At 37.7% G+C, this 9,029-nt stretch overlaps 1 pseudogene; it reads right to left on the bottom strand.

The window, feature by feature from the left end:
* Positions 1-632: 632 nt before the first annotated feature.
* Positions 633-1,534, bottom strand: LOC119057842 (aurora kinase C-like; annotated as a pseudogene).
* Positions 1,535-9,029: the final 7,495 nt, after the last annotated feature.

Below are 9,029 nucleotides of genomic sequence, written 5' to 3'. Positions count from 1 at the left end.
ATTTATTTTAGTCAGATTCATTGAGGGATAATTTTCATAGTAAAACTCACCCTTATTAAGTATATAAGTTGATGAGTCTTGACAAAGTAGAAAGATGTATGATCAGCAGCTCAATCAAAATATGAACATTTCCATCACTGCAAAAATTTCCCCCATGGTCCTTTATAATCTGTCTCCACCCTGAGCAATGACAAATCTCAGGTCTATATTGTGTTTGATTTTTCAGAATGTAATATAAATAGAATCATACAGAGTTTACTCATATATGCATTGGTTTTTAAATTTAACATAATGTTGAGATTTATCCATGTTGTTCCATGAATTAGTAATTTGTTCCATTTTATTGCGGAGTAGTATTCTATTGTATGGATATATCACATTTTGTTTATCCATTTGCCAGTTAATAGACTTTTTGATTGTTTCCAGTTTTTGGTTATTATCAATAAAGCTATTACAGGCATTTACACACTAGTCTTTGTATGGGACTAGATTTATTTTAGGTAAATACTTAGGATTAGAGTTTCTGGGTTATATAAGTATATATTTAATTTTATAAGAATCTGCCAAACTGTTTTTCTTTTCAAATTTCTTTGACCTGGTAGAAAATGATTAACCTTTTATTAACTAACAACTTATATTTTAAAAGAGAAGAAACAAAAGGGAGATGAGATTGTGGAGCCAGGGGAACTCCCTGAATGAACAGAGGGACAGGGGAAAGCAGGGTTCAGGAAGCCATTTGAACCAATGGAGGTATCACCCTCAGAAGTTGACCTGACCCAGTGGTGGGACAGGATCTGGGCCAAAGGCAGCAGCTCCAAGGGCTGGTATCTGAGAAGCTTGATGATCAAGTCCTGGACCCCCAAAGAAACTGAGGATGTGTCTGTATGTCTCAGAATAGAGGGTGTTCTTAAAAGGTGAATTTCCCACCAGCAGCTTGTAGCAGAGCACCCCAATGCACCACAGATCCACCTTCTCATTGTATGTTCTCTGCTCAATCGTTTCTAAGGGCAAATAGTCCAAAGCCCCACATATTGTCTTTCTCCTCAGTGAGGGAGTGTGCATAGACCAGCCAAAGTCTGCAATCTTCTCCTTACCCCTTAACCCCAGCATCAGGTTTTTCAGCTTAATATCCCTGCGAATCACCTTATTCTCATGGCAGTAAGTCAGAGCATCTATCAATTTCTCCATTATCATGGCTGTATGCTACTCACCCAGTGAGTGGGTCTTTTGCAACTCCTTGTAGAGCTCATGCCTTGGAGCATATTTCAGAACAAGGCACAGAGACATGCATCGTGGAAGTAGTTGTACTGGCATAGGATATTGGGATGTTGTAGATGTACCTGGATTTCAATTTTCTGGGCAGCTGGTGTTTCATTCCTATCTTCTCAAGTTGGAACCTGAAGAGGACTTTCAGAGTCACAGTTAAATGGCTTTCCTTGGGCCCAGCGAGGTACACATTCCCAAAGTTTCTCTTGCCCAGTGGATGTCTGATTTTCAAGTTACCAATGGTGAGGCTCTGGAGTTTGCTCTTCATCCCTTGGTCCCATGTCCCTTCCTCTTCCAGACACAAAGCCAAAGGTCTTCATACTTTGGGCATGCTGGGCAGCCTTGGGCGCTTTGAGCTGCTGGCTGAGCATTGCTGAATTTCACCATGGATTGTGAAACCCTCATGAAGAGAAGAGATGGTGATGAGAGGACACATTCCTGACCCTGGTGGAACTGGTGTGCCGGTCCAGGTGATCCAGTGGTTCAGGAAACCCAAACTGTTTTTCAAAGTGGCTGAACAATTTTGTACTCCTTCTGGCAATGCAACAGAGTTCTAGTTAGTTGATCTTCATCCTTGACAGCATTTTATATTGTTAGTGTTTTAAATTTTATCTGTTACAGTAGTTGAATAGTTGTATATTAGTATGGTTTTAATTTGCATTTCCCTGATGATATTGGGCATTTTCTTCATGTGCTTGTTGCTATCCATATGTCTTCCATATATCTGTCCAAATCTTTTGTCCATATTTATTAGGTTATCTATATTATTGCTGTGTTATAAGAATTTTTTATATATTATTCTGACTGAAAGCCCGTTGTCAGATAGATGTTTTATAAATATTTGCTCCTGGTCTGAGGCCTATTTTTTTCATTTTCTTAGAGTCTTTTAAGGAACAGTGGTGCTTGAGTTTTGTAATATGAAATAATTTTTCTTTTATGGCTTGCACCTTTTACATTCTAAGTAATTATTGCCTAAACCAAAGTCACAAATTTTTCTATGTTTTCTTTAGAGAAGTTTTATAATTTTAGCTCTTACACTTAGGTCTATGGTCTTTTCAAATTAATTTTTGTATATGGTGTGAGTTAAGGACAAAAGTCCTTCCTTCCTTCCATCCTTCCTTCCTTAGCATATGACTACCCAATGGTTCAAGCACCATTTTTCTTGCCTTATTTTGCTTGCTAGTATCTTCGGTGCAGTGTTAAATAGAGGTGGTGAGAACAGACATACCTGCTGATCTTATTCCTGGTTTTTCAGAATTAAAGGTGAGGTTAAATATATGTTTTATACAAATAATTTTTATCAGGTTGAGAAAGTTCCCATCTATGTCTAGTTTGCTGAGAGTTTTAAATCCTGAGTGGAGGTTGAATTTTGCAAATGCTTCTCTGTATCTTTTGAGATTATTATATGATTTATGTTTTATTCTGTTCATATGGTAAGTCATAATGATTGATTTTTGAATGTAGAAGCAACATTGGAAACCTAGGATAAATCCCACTTCCTGAAGTAATTTTTTAAATATATTACTGATTTCAATTTACCAATATTTTATTAAAGATTTCTAAGTTGAGGTCCAGGAGGAATATTGGTTTGGTGTATATTTTTTTCTAATAATGACTTTGCCTGGTTTTGCTGCTGGGGTAATGCTGTTATCACAAAATGAATTGGTAGGTATTACCTCCTCTGGAAGAATTTGTGTAAAATTGATGTCATTTCTTTCTTGTTTGTTAGAATTCATTAGTGAAGTCATCTGGGCCAGGAATTTTTTTGTGGCAATGTTTTTGACTGTAAATTCAATTTTTCTTTCTTTAATAAATATATGGTGATTCAGTTTATTTTTTGAGTGAGTTTTGGTAATTAAATTATTTTAAAGAATGTGTCCATTTTGTCTAAGCTATCAGATGTTCTATATGTTCATAAAAGTGACAAAAGTTTTCTCTTAGCTTATAGGATCTATAGAGATATTCCTTTTTTCACTTCCAGGATTGACAATTTGTATTTTCTTTTCTTGATCAGTCTGGTAACAAGTTTATCAGTTTTACTGAGCTATTCAAAGTACCAGTTTTTAGGTTTTTTAATTTTTTTTCTGTTTTCTGTTTCACTGATTTCTCCCCTTTAGTATATCTTCTTCTGTTTGCTTTGGGTTTAATTTTCTCTTGTTTAATTTGTTTTTAAAATAGAGACTTAGAGCATTGATTTGAGACTTTTTAAAAATAAGTATATAATGTTGTATAATTTTTTTCTAAGCATTGTTTTGGCCATGTCCCACTAATTTTGATATGTTATGTTTCTATTTTTATTCAAATAAAATATTTTCTAATTGATTTCTTATTTGACTCATAGTTATTTAAAAGTATATAATTAATGTTCAAATATATGGGGATTTTCCAGTTATTTCTCTCTTGCTGATTTTAATTCCAATGTGATTAGAGAACATACTTAGCATAATTTCAATTCTTTTTTATTTCCTTATTAGTGAATGTTCTATATGTCTTGAAGATGAGGTATATTCTCCTATTTGGGGGTGGAGTATTCTGCAAATAGTCCACTTAAAGTTTCCAACTGTGATCGTGGCCACCCTTCTTTCCTGTGTGCTTCCCTAGCTTAGTAGCACCAAGGCAGGGGCCATAGTAGAGTAGGCCAAGCAATCAAATGTGTCTTCTTCTCTGGCTGGCTTCCAAAATTTCTCCCCTTTGTTATATCTTCTTCTGCTTGGTGATTTTATGGGAAATGTTCGCTTTTGGTTTCTAAGAGATAAAAGAAGAAGGTTGTTTCTAGGGGAACCCTAAAACACACGCACACCAGAATTATTTTCTGGAAGGTGGCCCCTTGTAGTACAGGCTTGCTCCACCAGGTGAGTGCTCCAGGAACCCACCTGCATCAGTGTACCAGCTGGCATTGTTCTGAGAGGCTGAATTCTGCTTTAGTGAACTTTTTTTGAAGACTCTTTCAATGCGTATGTCCATTTCATGGTGGGTGATTTACAAGCACACCTGCCCATACCATGCTGAGTGTTCAGCAGTTTTTTTGACCCAAAATGCCATGACCCCCATACCCTACCCTTCCTATTCACCCAGTCTCCTCCCATCCAACTTTTTTTGTTTCCCCAGATGAAAAAAGACCTCAAAGAGAAACGTTTTGCTGATGTGGAAAAGGTGAAACAAAAATGGCAGAAGCACGAAAAGGTGTTAAAACTGATGAATTCAAAAACTGTTGTGAGCAGTGGAAAAAATCTCCATAGGTGTATTGCATCAAAATGGAGAGTACCTTGAAGGTGACAGAAGTTTAAACGTAAGAATACACAATTTTTAATAAATAAATTCTAGTGTCTTGGATCCCCTTTCATAAATTCAGCATTCCTCAAAAAGATGACTTTCCCATCACCTTCTAGTCCTCTTTTGCATTGAAGAGGAGAGGCATGTTGTGAATGAGATGGCTTATTCATATAGCTGTATTTCAAATTTTGAATAATTACTGTTTTTGTTTCCAGCAATGGGAACTGGCTGAAAATTCTTGGAAAATCCTGTCAAATAAGTTGTACTTGCATGGAACTAAATTACTAAATCAGTTTATACTGTCCTACTTCACATTCTTTACTATAATTACATAAGACTTCTCACTGAGAAAAGACTTTTTAGGCCAAGAGGTGGTGTGTCAGCTGAGACTTGCTGAAAAATTCCTAAGTGTTTACTTACAAAACATTGCAGAGCAATTGCCCTTTAAATAAAAGCAAAAGCTGATGTTGTACAAGGAAAGTATAGCATGTTATCAGCACTAAAATTTGTTTTTCTCTCCCTGTGTTTAACTCAGCAAAATCCTTCTGTTTGAAGATTCCATTTAGCTGAAATGTTTTGATTTGAGAGAGCATCTGCCAATTCTTTTGAATCCAAGCAACACTAAATTAGCCATTTTTTCTATTTTCCTTGAGTGTGGTTCTTTGAGCAGTAGGCCTTTGGTGAGGGAAAAAAAAGTCCTATTTGGTATTAAATTACAAATGCCTGTAGAGGGAGAGAAATAGGATTAACTTTGGTTGATCCTAATATAAGTCTAGCATTGTGCTAGGTGTCTACAATCATTTCCTTACTCTGCCTTCTCTAGAGCCCAAACTGGGAGATAATGTTAGCCCCATTTTACAGGCAGTGAGACTGAGGTACAGAGCAGTATGAGGTTCTGTACCCAGCATAAATTAATATTAGACCCAGAGTCTCTCAAGTACCAAAACTCATTCTCTTTGCTGTCTGTCATGATTCCATTAATATGGAAGTCTGACACAAAAGTAACATACAGTCTATGGCTATTTTTATTGGTTAGTTCTGTAGTGTCTGTAATGGTCTTGTAAATACAGAGTGAGGCAAAAGTAGGTTTACAGTTGTATGTGAATCACAGTTTATTCTTATATTATTATTTATTAATTATTATATTATTTTCCATATGACCAACTATAAACCTACTTTGGCAGCCGAGTCCCTAAAATGTCATCTTTCTCTTTAGATTCATTGTCTTAGGAAAGCTTTGATTATACAGTCTACTTTAAGCAAAACCTGGATATTTTGGTCTTTGATACATGTGGCATTCCACAATACTGACATGTCTTTGGACTTCAGCGTTTGAAATTGTTAGGCTTGATTCAGGACTGAACAGAGGTGGCATAGGGACTTGAGTGTAGGCATGGAGAGGAAAGTAAGAAAGCTCAAAAACTGTAGCAAAGTTGATTGGCCAGTAGAAATAAGAAAGGTGGCAGGAGATTCAGAGTTGGTTTGACTTGGGAATCTCCAAACCCAGCATAAGTAGCAGCCATCACAGACTGCTCTATAGCTCTCTATAAAAGCAAGGTGGCCTTGGGCAAAACACAGATGGGGGCTTTTTTAATCATATTCACAAGGTCATGCAACCATCAACATTATCTAACTCCAGAACATTTTTATCACTCCGGAAAGAAACTTTATACCTGTTAGCAATCATTTCTCATTCTCTTCTGTCCATCACTGGAAACCACTAATCTACTTTCTGTATCTATGGTTTATGTATTCTGGCTTTTTAATGTAAATGAAATCACATAATATGTGGCCCTTTTTTTAGCTTTCAATTTTTTAATTGAGTGTATTGTGTGAGATTGGTTAGATAAAATTATATACATTTCAAGGGTACAGTTCTGGAATACCCCACCTGTATATTGTACTGTGTGTTCACCACCCCAAGTCAAGTCTCCTTCTATCACATGTGGTCTATTGTGTCTAGATTTTTTTCACTTAGCACAATAATTTCAAGGTTTGCTACATTGTAGCATGTCATTACTCCATTCATTTTTTAAAAATATTTTATTTATTTATTTTTAAAGGGGAAGGGAAGGAGAGAGGGAGAAAAATATCAATGTATGGTTGCCTCTCATGAGTCCCCTGCTGGGAACTGGCCTGCAACCCAGGCAAGTGCCCTGACTGGGAATCGAACTGTGATCCTTAAGTGCACAGGCCTGAACTCAATCCACTGAGCTACACCAACCAGGGCTACTTCATTCTTTTTTAAAGCTTAATAATATTCTATTGTATGGATATTATCAGTTGAAGGACATTTAGGTTGTTTTATTTTTGGCTATTATAAAGAGTGATGTAGAGGAAAAGATGGCAACTAGGTAAGAGGGAGAAGATTCCACTTCCCCCTACACACGGGAGAGAAACCTGGCCAATCTATGGAGGAACAGAGCAAACAGCCTCCAGTACCACAGCATATATGAAAACAGGAGATCAAAAATTGTAGCGGACATTGAAAAACAAGGTGGTAAGGAGAGCGCTTCAGAACAATAAGGGCCCAGGGATCAGTGTGGGGACCAGGGAGGCTGTAGCCCCAGGCCTGACACCTGCGGGGTCAGCAACAAGGCTCTAGGGAGAGAGCTGGGTTGGCACTCCTTCCCCCACCAAACAGGGTTCAAGCAGCACCCGGAGAAATCTGGTTGCTTGAAGTCACAGATAGGGGAGTAAGAACTAAATGGCAAACACATGGGGGCTGTGAGCACCCATGCATAGCCCTGGGAAGAGTGTGTGCCCAAGCCTGTGCAATGGCAGGCATCCTGGCCAGGTGTGCTCGCCCACAACGAGGGGAGAGAGAGCTTTGTGAAAGGCCCAGAGCTCACACTTGTAAACCTGGAGAGAGCACGTGCTCCTCAGGAGACCTGGAGCCCACACCCAGGACTTTCTGGAGGGGCCCTGGGCTAGCTCTGGGGAGAGTGCATGCAAGGCTGACTGAGTGCTAAACAAGAAGGGAGAAAAGTGATACCAGTCACCCCTCAGCCGGCTGCAGCCAGCAAAAACCAGTTTGGCCAGTTTGAAACCAGTAATAGGTTTCTTTGTTTTTTTTAAAGTAATTAAAAATTTTTTAAATTATTTTTTATCTCTCACTTCCTTTTGCTTCTCTTTCCTTCTTTCTTGTTTTATTCCTCTTTCCTTTCTTTCCAATTTTATCTCATCTTCCTTCCTTCTTCTGCCTTTTTTAAAAAATACCCACAAGTGAGACAAAAACCCAGAACTGTGAAAAGTCCAGAGTTGGACCCAAAGAGGGAACAAACCAACAGCTGAGACACAGAGACAAATTTCACTTTGCTATTACAGAGAACCTGCAAGTTATTGCATATTAGTAATATTATTTTTTCATTATTCTTACATCTTATTTGAATAGTATTTTGTATTCCTCTTCTTTTTGTTTAGTCTTCTTTGCTTGGCTGGTTATATTATATCATTTGACAGGTTTCCCCTGTTCTCTCATTCATAGCGTATTGCTAATTTACTGTCCTTCGCTTCTCTTGTGTTCCATTAGTACACTACTCAAGGTCCTATACTCCCTATTCTTATTATCTAGATCTCATAGATTCTGTCATATGATTTTTGCTCTAATATTATTGTAAATAATAGTTGTCCCATACAATTGTAAATATTACACAACACCCCTCCTAGATCTTAGCTCACTTCACGGTTTCCTGAACTCTATTACTGTAGTGGTTAACTCTATTCTCTTACACACTACACCTATTTACTATCCTTTACTCTCACCTTACCTCAGAATCTGACCTCCTACACCTCACTGCTTTCTAGATCCAACTCACAATCCTTCCCTCCCCAACAAGAGTCTTACCTTTTTTCCATTATTTCTAAAAGGTGGCTGGTTGGGCAGAAGATCACGGTTAACACTATACATAGCCAAAGGATCTCCTATCTCTTCTCTACTGGCTGCTACTGTAAATAGCATAGAATACTCTCTTGCTGTCTTAAACCATTTTGCCTTACTCCTCCAAATGATCACAAAAAAGAGTAGGTGGAAGCTGTGAACACCAGGAACACATCCCCAATGGGATCTCATCAAAATAAAAAGCTTCTGCATGGCTAAATAAAACAGTATTAAAATAAAAAGAGAACCAACTGTATGGGAAAACATATTGGCCAATAATACCTCAGACAAGGGTTTAATCTCCAAAATATAAAAGGAACTTACATGACTCCACTCTAAGAAGACAAGCAACCCAATTAAAAAATGGGCAAAGGACTTGAACAGACACTTCTCCAAAAAGGACATACATAGGGCCCATCGGCATATGAAAGGATATTCAACATCACTAGCCATTGGAGAAATGCAAATTAAAACCACAATGAGATGCCACTTCACACAGGTAAGAATGGCCATCATAAGCAAAGCAACAAACAACAAGTGTTGGAGAGGTTGTGGAGAAAAGGGAACTCTAGTGCACTGTTGGTGGGATTATAGACTGTTACAACCACTA

This window comes from Artibeus jamaicensis, unplaced genomic scaffold (genome assembly GCF_021234435.1).
Source record: "Artibeus jamaicensis isolate MK-2021 breed Jamaican fruit bat unplaced genomic scaffold, CSHL_Jam_final scaffold_1964, whole genome shotgun sequence".
NCBI classification, from domain to species: Eukaryota; Metazoa; Chordata; class Mammalia; order Chiroptera; family Phyllostomidae; genus Artibeus; species Artibeus jamaicensis.
Note: the sequence above shows the minus strand (reverse complement) of the source record. Positions and strands in the feature narration are given on the sequence as shown.